Raw genomic sequence first — 13,276 nt, 5'->3', positions numbered from 1 at the left:
CACTATTACTTGTGTGTTTTGTAATAGATTGTCACATATCAAATTGTAATATGCACATTCTAAATCACCCATATGATTTTTAAGAGATAGGGCAGAGGGGAAGATTTTAAGCAAACATCTCACATTTTTTACTTCCTCCATCATCACAACTGCATCATATGAATTCAGATAAGCTTGAAAGCCTCTGATCATTTATTAGGATATAATTTGTAATAAAATGTTAATTATTATTTTTATTTTAAAGACTTTTTCACTAATTTGCAAAGCTTGAATGAATAGACTATAAATGCAGAATATGAAATGGTTACTATAAATGCACACCTATGACCGGACATCCTGTAATAACGTACCATTTACCGTAACGTTTTTCAATTTCTATTAAATTCATTTATAAAAATATACATTAATACATAATAATAATAATAATAATAATAATAATAATATATATTAGTAGTAGTAGTATTAGTAGTAGTATAGTACTAATAGTAGTAGTAGTAGTAGTAGTGTCGTCACCTCTGGCCACCTTTCATTCATGACTTTGTAATAAGGTTGAGTAAATAATGTCAATTTTTGGGTGAACTATCATTTTAACCACTACAAAAGAAGAGCAATCAATCTGGGCTTTGTTTCCCAAAACATCATAAGCCTAAGTAGATCATAGAGAGCATTGTTGCCAATAGTTTTATGATCTAATTAGGCTTACAATGCTTTTGGGAAATGCAGTCCAAGCCTGTGAAAATAGGTCTTGCTTGTAAAGCTGGTTTGTGTTTCCTGCCTTTAAAATTTTGCTAGTGATGAAATATAACGGTCATTCTGAAAATACCCCACTGTCCTGTGTAGTCCCCAAAGCCACTGCTGTACTTTCTTGTGAATTTAGGACTAATAAATAGACTCTGCTCCATCAGCCTGGTAGAAGGCTAAGGGGAAGGCAAGCTGCATAAATAAATACTACTTAAAGAAATCAAATCCAACGCTATGCACCATGTGAACTGATCAAACAGACTGCCGCCTTTCAGTTATATGGCCAAATACAGAACATTTGAGAACATGAGGGTCACGCGCGCGCACACACACAAACGATGGTGGTATTCCCATACACCAGATATTTTAATAGTTCTCATTCTGTCAGACATTTGAAGAGTGCAGGTGCCATTTTCCAAACCGGATTAAAACAAGGCTCTAGACTACAAAAATGACAAGGGAACAAAATAAATTAAATAAAACATTTAAGCCATCTTTAAACCTCATCTGAAGCTGCATCTTAAGTAGCATTTATGGTTTCTTTGCACAGTTTAATAGTTTAGAGGTTGCGTGAATGCATTTAAACAACGGATTACAGTTGCATAATGTTACAAGATTAATTTAAGACTAAAATATAAAATATATGCTCTATCAAGACAACAAAATTGAAGTCTGCTCTGATACTGAAATTTATTTACAAAAAAACAAAGCAGCATCAGAACTGCCTTTGATACCACATGTTGAGCTGGGTCAGAGCAGGCATAGTTTAGTCTGCCTTTACACAGAATTTTGAGATGACACAAAGCAGCCTAATCTTGGCTGTGTAAAGACAAATTTAAAAGTCAAATAATGTATTTATCTGACAAAATACCAAATTGCTCATTTGCGTTTAGCAGCACTGCTGTCCCTGCTCACATCACAATCGCTTGACTTGGTTGAAGATCAACATGGATTGGTGTTTCTTCAACTTTGTGCACTTTTATGTGCAGGGGTTGAATTTTATTGCAGTTTTTTTGTTTTGTTTTGTTTTTCCCCCTAGGAAGATCAGACATGCAACTTTTCAAATGCCTGTTATGTGTTTATTTTATTGTTTTACTCTTGTCACAGATCAAATATTTTAAATGATAAAAATCCATCATAAAATGTTAATTTTTTCATTTAAAACTACAATAATCTAAATAAAGAGTGAAATAAACAATTTTCACACAATACTGAAAAGATTTATCTTATTTAAAAAATGATGACTACATTGATGATTACAATTCCACCCAATTTTGCCCCTTATAAAGTTGTTACTGCACCTGTTTACCAAGAAGACTGAATAAAAACAAGGTTAACATAACTTTTAAAGTTTAATGTTAATGATATTTCAAATCAAGCTTTAATGTTAAATTATGCAAAAAAGTGTAAAAATATTATTTAATTGCATGTATACACAACATGCTAGATACGAAATTAACCTTTGGAGTCAGACATTTTATTCAAAAAATGTTAAAAATGTTAAATATCAAGCTTTAATATATATATATCACACATACATTTACAATGTGGGCTGAAGTTTCATGGTTTTTTGAGAAAAAAGAAAAAAAAATGCATCTCAAATGTTAGGGTCCCATATCTGATGATTAAGGTCCCATATCTGAAGAAACACGCATATATTATTAAAGGGTTAGTTCACCCAAAAATTACAATTCTGTCATTAATTACTCTTCAATTACCCTCATGTTGCTTCAAACCCGTAAGGCATTCATTCATCTTCGGAGCACAAATGAAGATCTTTTTAATGAAACCTGAGAGTTTTCTGTCCTTTCATTGACAGCCTACGCAACTACCAATTTCAAGCCCCAGAAAGGTAGTAAAGACATCATTAAAGTGTGACTCCAGTGGTTTAACCTCTATTATATGAAGCGACACAAGTGCTTTGTGCAAAAAATGTATTACTTTAATGATGTCTTTACTACCTTTCTGGGTTATGAAAATGGTAGTTGCGTAGGCTGTCAATGAAGGAACAGAAAGCTCTCAGATTTTAATAAAAAAAAAAAAAAACATCATAATTTGTCTTTCAAAGATGAACAAATGTCTTGCGGGTTTGGAATGACATGAGGTTGAGTAATTAATGACAGAATTTTCATTTTTGGGTGAACTAACCCTTTAAACTTTATTTTATGCTTTAGTATCAGCTAACATATGGAACAGTTTTTCTTTTTTTCTCTTCAGTTCATTGAGTGCATTGCTCCCCATTCTACAGTACCTTTTAACCAACAGTCACTTCTGTGTGCTGTGATGAAGGGCCGTTTCATATAAACTGTGACTATGAGGATTTAAGTACATAAACTACTGCATTTTTTTTACTGTATTTAATATAAAGACAGATTTCAAACCCATTTGAAACTACTCATGAGCTGAAAGTAAACATGAAACCAAGCAGCACTTACTGAGTGAACATATGTAAAGGGCCTCATTTCTATAAGCGTTTCCTCTTGGCAAGACTCAGGTGCAGAGGAAACTTATCACTACTCAAGGGCTTTTAACATACAGAGAGGAACCATATGAAGCCACTTAAGAATTTATCAATGCAATTGAAATTTTCTCTCACGTTCTCACATTAGGTTTTCACAACAACACGAGCTCATCAGAGTGATTATGGGGGGGAAAAAAGGGAAAAAGCAAAGTGCAAAAACTAGCATTTGTTTCCAATCTTTGTGTAATAACAGCGATTTCCCCCACATACTGATAGTTGCACTGCTCTAACCTGCACAGTGTGTGTTAAACATTTGCTTTATGATCTCATCCTTTCTTCTACAGACAAGAAGAAATGCTGCTGGGATTTCACAGGATGATTCCACCCTATTTCTCTACATATTTCTATGTTACTGACTTTCTAAATGGTGACATAACTGGGAGTTAAGAAGCAGAGCTTACCCTTCAAAACATTATAATGTTACATCCCAAGAAAAATGTGAAGAAAACATCTTTAACTCAGGAGACATAAATTGCAAAAATAGGAAAAGAACTAAATAACTTCTAACACAACAAGAATATGATCATAAAATTATGAAAGCATACTGTACAAATATAACTCTTATATGCTGTATCCTTGAAAACAACATGCACCCCATAGGTAAACTGTATTTGATTTTTTTAAGCATAAACTTCAAAATTTTGTGAGATTTATGCTTTACATAGAAAACAAGGAAATAATGGTTTAGAAAAATACTAAAAAATAATTCAAAATATATTCAAGAAAAGTATCTTGTTTTAAGGACAATGCGGCGTAGAAAAAGAAGTCTGTTACTGTCATACAATTTGCAACCTTCTGTGTTTTTCACCAGTTTTATTGAGAAGACAGTGAAACATGAGAGGCGATGAGGGGAATGGGATCAGGAAATGACACAAACCAGGTTTGAACTCCGGTTGCTCGCAAAAGTGTCATCCACGTGGCCAAGGCCTGGCTAGTAGATAACCACACCATCTGGATGCAAAAATGTCTTTCTCTGTTGATGACTATATTCAGCTAGATTCAACTTTATCACAAATATTTAATTACGTTATAGCAGATATTTGACCAGTTTCTGATTTTTTTGGAGGCTCTTCAAATGTGAAATGGACTTTTTCCTGTCTGCTGACTTTGATGTCAAAGCAATGATATTAGTCAAGACTTTCCCTATGGCTCCAAAGCAATTATTCAAATGACATTTATGGTTCAGGTGATTGGTAGGGGTGTGACGAGATCTCGTGCCACCTTGTAGAGGTGAAAGGCTGCAATTTTGCCAGGACGAAGTATAAGGGTGAAACTGGGATAGAATATGCCATTTACATTACACACTGTCGTTTTGCTTTTTATGGATTTTTTTTTTTTTTTTTCTTAATTCAGTTCGATAATGGTCGCTTCAATTCCATCCAGCTCATCCAACACAAGCTTGTACGTAGTGCAGAAGCTGTAGGAATTCACTGATCACAAAGGAAATGACTGACAAGACCATGGCAGGGGATTTGTTGCACAACAGAGCCTAAGCGTCTGACCATGTAGAATGCATGCTCAGCACCGCCGCTCCCTATTCACAGAGTACACACGATCGCGAAAATAAACACGCAAACGCGATTTAAATACCCTGCATTTTGAAAGCAGCTCCCTGAAGCAAATATCTCCCAATATGAAAGCTTTTTTAGCAAGGCTTAAAAACGAAAAAAAAAAAAATTTAAATCGATTCACTCTGAGCAGAATCAGTATTTTAACGTTTCTGTTCCAGCGTTCCTTCTGTATTATTAACGTTCCGTTATTTTTATTTATTTATTTTTTACTTTTTTTTTTTTGCATGTAGCCTACTAATATTAATATTAATAATAATAATAATAATAATACATACAGCATTTTATTTATTAAAAACAAAGAGAGTCTTGTATTTTCCGTCTTAGCCAATAGGCCTACAATTAGGCTATCTTTTACAACAAGATTCTGTCCAAATGTAAAACTATTAAACAAAAGGAAAAACTATCAACGGTTTATAATTAAAGTAGGGCCTATTTTTTCAAGATATTTTAAAATGTTTGCTGCATGGATAAAAATACCGACGCTACTCCTGAGAGTAGACAATCTGGTAAGTTGTAAAAAACGCTCTTTACTCAATTTGAGCTATATATACACATATTGGGACTACAAGCTAGCTAAAGCCGGTAAATTGAGCTTATTCGCCGTATTTTACAACTACTTTCCCACTGACGAGTTGATGTGTTTATTCAGAGGAAGTGTGCAGAAACGAGACGAGCCGCCTGGCAGAAGCCCCTCTCATGACGCGAATTCGCGTCTGTTGTGAAGTGTATTTCACGTGCGAATGAAGCGAGTAAACTCAAAATTTTCAAGCGTCCAACTACGCGCGAATAGCGCAATTTATTCGCGCAAGTCGCATCTTGTGTGAACGCCCCATTAGGCAGGGCTGTGTAGTTGTAACCATCTCTTAGCTCTGTATCATGTTTGAAGAAAAATGTGGTCTCTATTTGCACTTTGAGTATTGAGAGAGTACTTTGATTATGGTTGCACTTATTGTTTGCACTTAAAGGGATAGTTCACCCAAAAACGAAAATTCTATCATAATTTATTCACCCTCAAGTTGTTCCAAATCTGTATAAATTTCTTTGTTCTGTTGAACACAGAGGAAGATATTTTGAAGACAGTTTGTAAACAGGCCACTTTAGGGCACCATTGACTTCTATAGTAGGAAAAAAAACTACTATGGAAGTCAATGGTGCCCCAAAACAGTTTAACACATTCTTCAAAATATCTTCCTTTGTGTTCAACAGAACAAAGAACATTATACAGATTTTGAACAACTTGAGGGTGAGTAAATTATGACAGAATTTTCATTTTTGGGTGAACTATCCCTTTTATAAGACTAAGAGAAAACTGTGTTATTCGTTTTTATTTATACTGTTTTTATTTCTATGATCAATTTGTGGAAAGGATTTCAGTTAGGAGGTCAAAAGTTGTAGAAGCTCATAAATCAGTTCTACAGTTCCAAGTTCTGAAGAGACTCGTGAAATCATACAGGAGAGAAGCCAGTCAGTTGCGTTTGTGGCAAAACCTTTTTACAGTGCTTGAGAATTGTTGTCTTTTACTGCATATGATAGTTTGTACTCAGAAAATAGAACAGAAATTACAATTACATTCATTACAAGATGATTAGTTAAAACATTTCACCTGCAGTTAAGGATTTCTTAAAAAAAATGAGGATTTTTTAAAAATACTGCGTAACAATCTCATCTTGTTCTCGTGAACTCAATCTCGTGTCTTATCTTGTCTCATGAAATAACTGTTTCGTCACACCCCTAGTGATTGGCTCACAACTGAATGGCCATGTGTAAAGATGGCAGGCTTCAAGTCACTTACATCTAAGGGTGAATGTCCTGTGCCAGGTGAGATGAATGCCAATGCAAACCGTGAGCTTTCTCCAGGCATGTACAGGTATTGCATCCTAGCTGTAGCCGCACATCATGCTGCATGTACACATGCACTCAACACAAGTCCATGTCTCTGTGAGAAAAAAAAAAAAAAAAAAAGCAATTTACATTTAAAAACCAAGACAAGGAAAAATGTACTCTTCAGTGAATAGTTACACAACATGAAGGACATTAACATCCTGGGGTGCGTTTCCCATACAACAACGTAACTCGTTGCCTCACTACCATAGTGCGATGCATCGTTGAACAAATCAACTAGCTAGTCACGACTGTTTCCCGAAACCGTATTGTCGCAAACCTGATGTTCAGCCACATTGGTGAATGATGTAACGACAGAACTTGCGATGTTAGTTGGCTAATGATGCTTTTGGGAAGTGCACCACTGAATGAGTTTGTTTTTCAAATCTGAATGTAGTGTACAATCAAGACTGGAAAGGTTTTGTATTTTTCACAATGTGTTTCCTTGTTTTCATGTTACTGTAGGTAACATGACATAATGGTCTACACAGTTAAATTTTGGTCTTTTCTGAGGAGTGAACCACAAAAACTCATTTGACTCTTGTGTTGAAATTGCATTTTTTCCCTGCTGTGTTGAAACGAGCAGACAGATTGACCAACTGAGCTTCACAAATCATGTGGATTTTGACTCTAGCACGTCTCTGAGCAATTACTGGATAGATTTGCTTGAGAGCTTATAGATTATTTGGCCATCATTCCCAAAGCTCCATTATGCAATGAGGGGAGAGGTACGCTCCTGAACTTTGACACACTGAGTTGTCTCTTGCCAAGCTACATTGGTTGGATCTGTCATGACAAAACAAGACTGAAACAAACTGTCTTGTAATTTCCCGTGGAGCACGTACTTGCCTATGCTCTTTTAACTTTATACTGGTGTCCTTATGACCAAAGCATTTGTTCCCACATTTCAACCCATGGGTGTACTTCTTCACATAAATGCTTTCCTTATGTACATTTTATTGATTAATAATAACAATAATAATAATAATAATGATAATAATACTAACAACAACAACAATAATAACTAATTCAAAAGTTTAGGGTCAGTAAGGTTTTTTTTTTTTTTTTTTTTTTGGTAAAAGAAATTAACAGTTTTATTCAGCAAGGGTGCATTAAATTGATCAAAAGTGATGGTAAAGACATTTATAATGTTACAAATTATTTATAACGTTACAAATTTCTATTCATCAAGTCCTAAAACAAGGCGTATTACAGTTTTCACAAAAATTACTAAAAAGCAGCAATTTTTGAAATCTGATAATAAAAAATGTTTCTTGAGCATCAAATCATTCAGCTAAATTACATTACAATATTAAAATAGAAAACATTTATTTGTAATAGCATTTCACAATATTTAATTAAATGAATGCAGCCTTGGTGAGCATTAGAGACTTCTTTCAAAAAACATTTACAAAATCTTACTCTATTATTATTATTATTATTAGGTTACACTATTTTGAAAACCCACTGTAGACAACTACAGGTATAAGTACACTACCTGTCAAAAGTTGGAAACATTTTTTAATGTTTTGGATAGAAAACTTTGATAGAAATAGATTGTCTCTTATGCTCACCTAGGCTGCATTTATTTAATCAAAAAAATACAGTAAAAACATTAATAATACGAAATATTATTATAAATTAAAATAACTGTTTGCTATTTGAATATATTTTAAAATGCAATTTATTCCTGTGATGGCAAAGCTGAATTTTCAGCAGCCATTATTCCAGTCTTCAGTGTCACATGATCCTTCATTTTAAAATTCTAGTTTGATGCTAAAGAAACACTTATTATTATTATTATCAATGCTGAAAACAGTTGTGCTGCTTGACATTTTTGTAGAATTTCTTTATGAATGGAAAGTTCAACGAACAGCATTTATTTGCACTTATTACATTTATTTATTAAATTTATTAATGCATTTATTAAATCAAAATCTTTTGTAACATTATAAATGTCTTCACTGTCACTTTTGATCAATTTAATACATTCTTGTTGAATAAAAGTATTAATTTACCTCAGTCTCTTTTTAAATCTTATCATAAATGTTTGAATGCTATTGTTTCCACAAAAATGTTAAGCAGCAAAAACTGTTCAACATTGATAATAATAATAATAATAATAATAATAAATGTTTCTTTAGCAGCAAATCAGCATTTTAGAATGATTTCAGAAGGATCATGTGACTGAAGACTGGAGTAATAATGCTGAAAATTCAGCTTTGTCACCACAGGAATAAAATGTATTATTGTAAATGTATTATTTCGAAACAAATATTTTAAATGCTAATAATATTTCAAAATATTACTGTTTTTACAGTAAATTTGATGACATAAATGCAGCCTTGGTAGGCATTAGAGACTTCTTTCAAAAATATATAAACCAAAAAAATAATGTTTCCAAATTTTTGACAGGTACTGTAATTTTGCAACTACATGTTAACTAATCCCGCGGTCACAGTAGACTTTGAACACATAACCGGTGATATGCAATGTGATATGATGTCACTCTGCAACGTCTTTTTAAAAACATAAATTCAGCATATAACAAATAATAACAAATCTAAAATGGAAAAATATACAATCTACTCCACTTTAGTACAAACATTTTGCATTCTTTTAATTCAGCTAAGAGGTCATACTGATCTTCTATTGATCACACTTCTTCAAGTAATAGGAATTCACAGGTCAAAGTTCACCAAACTTGAACTTTGGAGCGCAGAGAAATGCAAAACTTCTTCACAGGAACTTGCATTTCTTCTCTTCAGCTAGGGCTGGGCGATATGGCAAAAAAATAAAATCTTGATTTTTTCAGAATGATTGACCGATTCACGATTTCGATTTATTTATTTATTTTCATGTTTAACTAGTCAACTTAAAAACTTAACTACAATATGATTTAAGTAACATTCTCTTTATTAACAATCTGGTTAAAAAAAATTCCATTCCAAGTGCACGCCACACATGAAGTGATCAACATAGTGTAAATGTAAAACAATTTGTTAAATATCTTTGCAGAAAATATGCCTGAAATATGAAGGCAAATGTTGTACAAACTTACCTTAAACACATCCTATATACTCAGAAATAATATAAAATAAGAAAATGCTAAATATTTCTTAGCCAAAAAGTAATAGCAATAAATAACACCAGTAATAGGCTATTAACAGCAAATGCTTTGTAAAAACAGAAAACAACAGCAGCTTTTAGCCTGTCACCATCATGCAAACATGAAATATCAAATAGGTTTACAGGTTTTTGCATTCCATTGCGCTATTTGTCCAATTGTTTTTATGTTTGGCGGACATGTTTAGGTGTTGCACTTGTGTCTCTGTCTTTTGCAGCATCTCACCCATGAAAATTAATCGAAAAAAATCGCCCAGCCCTATCTTCAGCATTCGTATGCATGCGTATGAATGGAAGTCAATGGAACGAAAAGTGTGACCGTCCCTTAGCTCTCATTTATTTACAACTACATGTCAACTAACTCACTCACATTAGAGTATTAGTAGACTGGTAGGTTTAGGGTTAGTAGAATAAGTTGCATGTACTTGCAAAGTTACTTATAGTCAGTAGAATGTCTAAAGTGGACTATTGAAATAAAGTGTGTCAAATTCACGTAAGTGTGTCCAAAATTTTGACTGGTAGTGCATGCTTCTGAAAGTAAAATTTTACAATTAACTAAAAAAACAGAACAATAATAATTAAAAGTTAATTTTAGAAACACTACAATTCCAAAAAGTGTACTACTTTATTTACAGACAGTCTTTGGACTTGAAGTCTAAAAAGTATAAAAATAATAATAAGAAGAAAGAAAAGTTACTGGAATAGCCTTTGCAGAGTGGGAGGGACGCAGTGTTTTGCTCTGAACGTTTCCTATTTCCTTCAGCGCTCTTGATTAGCCTCCCATGCTAATGGAGAATTTCCTGTGTTAAGAAAACGCCACTCAAACAAACCGAGACAGGGCAATACTAAATTACACACAAACAGGCTAGTCACGACATGCAGCCTTGGAATACCAAAAAGAGAGAAATATAAAAACAACATGCAACGTTTCAAGCCGACATTCTTTTGGACATATGGAAACATTGTCTTTAATAACTTCAGCTGTTTGAGAAAAGCATCTTAAATGTTTGACACGGATTAATATACATTATTTTTCTTGATACTATATCCGATTGATTTTGAGAAGAGCAACACATGGAAATATTAGGAAAGATTTTATGCAAACAAACCCTTGAAAATCACCTGCCGCCAGATTCTTTTGATTCGAACCCGAGACGTAACTCTCCAGATTATATGATCTTTTCTTTTCTGTTTGCTTTGCAATATGCGGCTCATTGGTTTTGTGAGCAATCACCTGACTGACATATTTTAGTAAAATATGACACCGTTTTCATTACATTTGCCATAAATGATCATGGTGTGGTGATTTTCCTGCTGAGGCCAATCTGAGTAGCCTAAGTTAATTGCAATATGCTTTAACATGTCCTTCTCTCATCTTGTTTTTTCATCTGTCCCTTCATCTCACCCCATTTGCAGATTCTACTCGACAGTACTTTTTTTTCCCCCAATTGTCCTCTCTTGACCAATACCACATGACACACATTCAAGTTAGGCAATCTCACTCTCTAAATTGGATTTGAACTTTCCTTTCATCCTTAATTCCACTTTTCTCACTCTGCTTTCCCCCCTCAAGGAACGGGATCATGTCGCTGTTCCGCAAAGAGGTCCGTCTCTAATTTGATCCCATCATACGCAGATGTTTCCATGGCAATTAATAAAACAATCCCGAAACAAATTGGTGGCGGGTGTATGATAAACAGGGAGACTAAGGCACTCTGACTGTGCTCATAACTTACGGCCGAGCTTGATAGCATCTAGCTAATTCAAGGAGGCCTGCTCTTTGTAAACGGCATTTCCACTCTTTGAAGGAAAGAGTTGCAGTCTTGTAAACTTCTTACAATCCGGATAGGCTCTTCTAAGGCAATGCTGAGAGAGACTGGAGGCGGACAGATGTGGGAAGGGTCAATGAAACAGAGCAAAACAAATTTACGAGGCATCGAGACTATGTGGATACTGAGGAGATTATAGCTTTGAGTTTGCCCGCAGTGATAAAGAGCTTTTCCTGAGTCATTACTGGGATGATGTGAATGTTCTAGAAGGGCAGGTTCTCAAGGGCTCAAGCTTCTCGACTAATAATCAAGGTCCTTTTTGCTGGTGTTTAAGTGTTGAATTACAATAAAAACGGGCTTTCATGGGAGCGCCGTGATCCAACACACCTCTAAATTACCGCAAGCATGTGGACACCTGGACACCACACTTTAACACTTTACACCATGCGTTGAAACCTGAAATTAACTTGCTGAACATTTTATTTTTAAACATCGTCACTTTAACTTCTAAAGTATTAACATTAAAAGGATAGTTCACACCAAAATGAAAATTGTCATCATTTACCCTTCATGTCGTTCCAAAGCCATAAGACTTTCATTCATCTTCAAAACACAAATGAATAGTAATAAACCTAAAAGAGATTTCTATCTCTCCACTGAAAGTAGATTACGTAAGTAAGAAAACTAACTCACATCATCCAAGCTTTTCAATCCAAATCTTCTGAAGAGACATGGTTGCTTTATATGAGCTGATTTAGGCATTTATCTAGGGCTGCAACAAACGAATATTTTTATAATCGATTGCCCTGTTGATTATTTTTTTGATTAATCAGAAAAAAATCTAACAATTATTATACATTAAAAAATATTTTTTAATTAAAAATGTATTGTAATCCATTATTTTTAACAATGCTGTCCTCCAAACAATGTGTAGGCCTAATATAAAGCCTATGAAAACAAATATAGTGAATTCAGTATCTATATAGGCAAAAAATGGTTAAAATACAAACATTACATTCTAAACCTACAAAGGAACAAATGTTTACTTGTACGAGTTATGAGGAACACACACATTCACTCGTCTGAACATAGTAGCCTAATTATATTACATTAATAATGGGCTATACAAACAATAGTGCATTTACTGTTACTGCTCTCATACACTTAATTTCGAACAAAAATATTTGTGCAGCAAAATTTGTATTTTAGTCAGAATTATTGCGCGCCTTTTCTACTGCGCTTCGTCTGTTTGACGCACATGCGCGTACTCGTTAATTGAAGTCTGCTAAGTTTAACAAGACGCTCGTTGTCAGAATATGCAAAATGGAAATAGTCGCGGGTCTTTCCAACATTTACAGATAAGGATATAACCATAAAATGTAGGTTATTTGCTAAGGAAAAAACGTGTCAAACAGCACATTCATCTGTCAAAACGAGAGGGCAAGACGCAGTAAACCTAATGCTTTTGTTTGAAGTAAAATATAAAGCAGTCTCATGTTGCGTACAACTTGGATCATATACCTTTTCGCAGCAGCTTACTCTGTGTCCTCCGTTACTTTCCATATGCGTTTTGTCCATAGAAATGGGTTATTCACTAGGCTACTGCAACGTGACTAGCTGATGGTTTCCCGGGCATAGCGCGCAGACGCGACTAATCGATAATCAAA

At 34.2% G+C, this 13,276-nt stretch overlaps 1 long non-coding RNA gene across 1 annotated transcript in view; it reads right to left on the bottom strand.

Moving 5' to 3' along the window:
- Positions 1-13,276, bottom strand: part of LOC127517554 (uncharacterized) — a 68,234-nt gene extending 54,958 nt beyond the window's left edge. Inside the window, exons 1-2 of the long non-coding RNA XR_007931279.1 lie at positions 13,131-13,276; positions 6,626-6,769 (exon numbers count right to left, since the gene is read on the bottom strand). This is a non-coding gene — a long non-coding RNA (uncharacterized LOC127517554). The remainder of the gene's footprint in view (positions 1-6,625; positions 6,770-13,130) is intronic.

This window comes from Ctenopharyngodon idella, chromosome 8, assembly GCF_019924925.1.
Source record: "Ctenopharyngodon idella isolate HZGC_01 chromosome 8, HZGC01, whole genome shotgun sequence".
Lineage (NCBI taxonomy): Eukaryota > Metazoa > Chordata > Actinopteri > Cypriniformes > Xenocyprididae > Ctenopharyngodon > Ctenopharyngodon idella.
The sequence above is the reverse complement of the archived record's forward strand: the minus strand, read 5'-3'. Positions and strand labels throughout refer to the sequence as shown.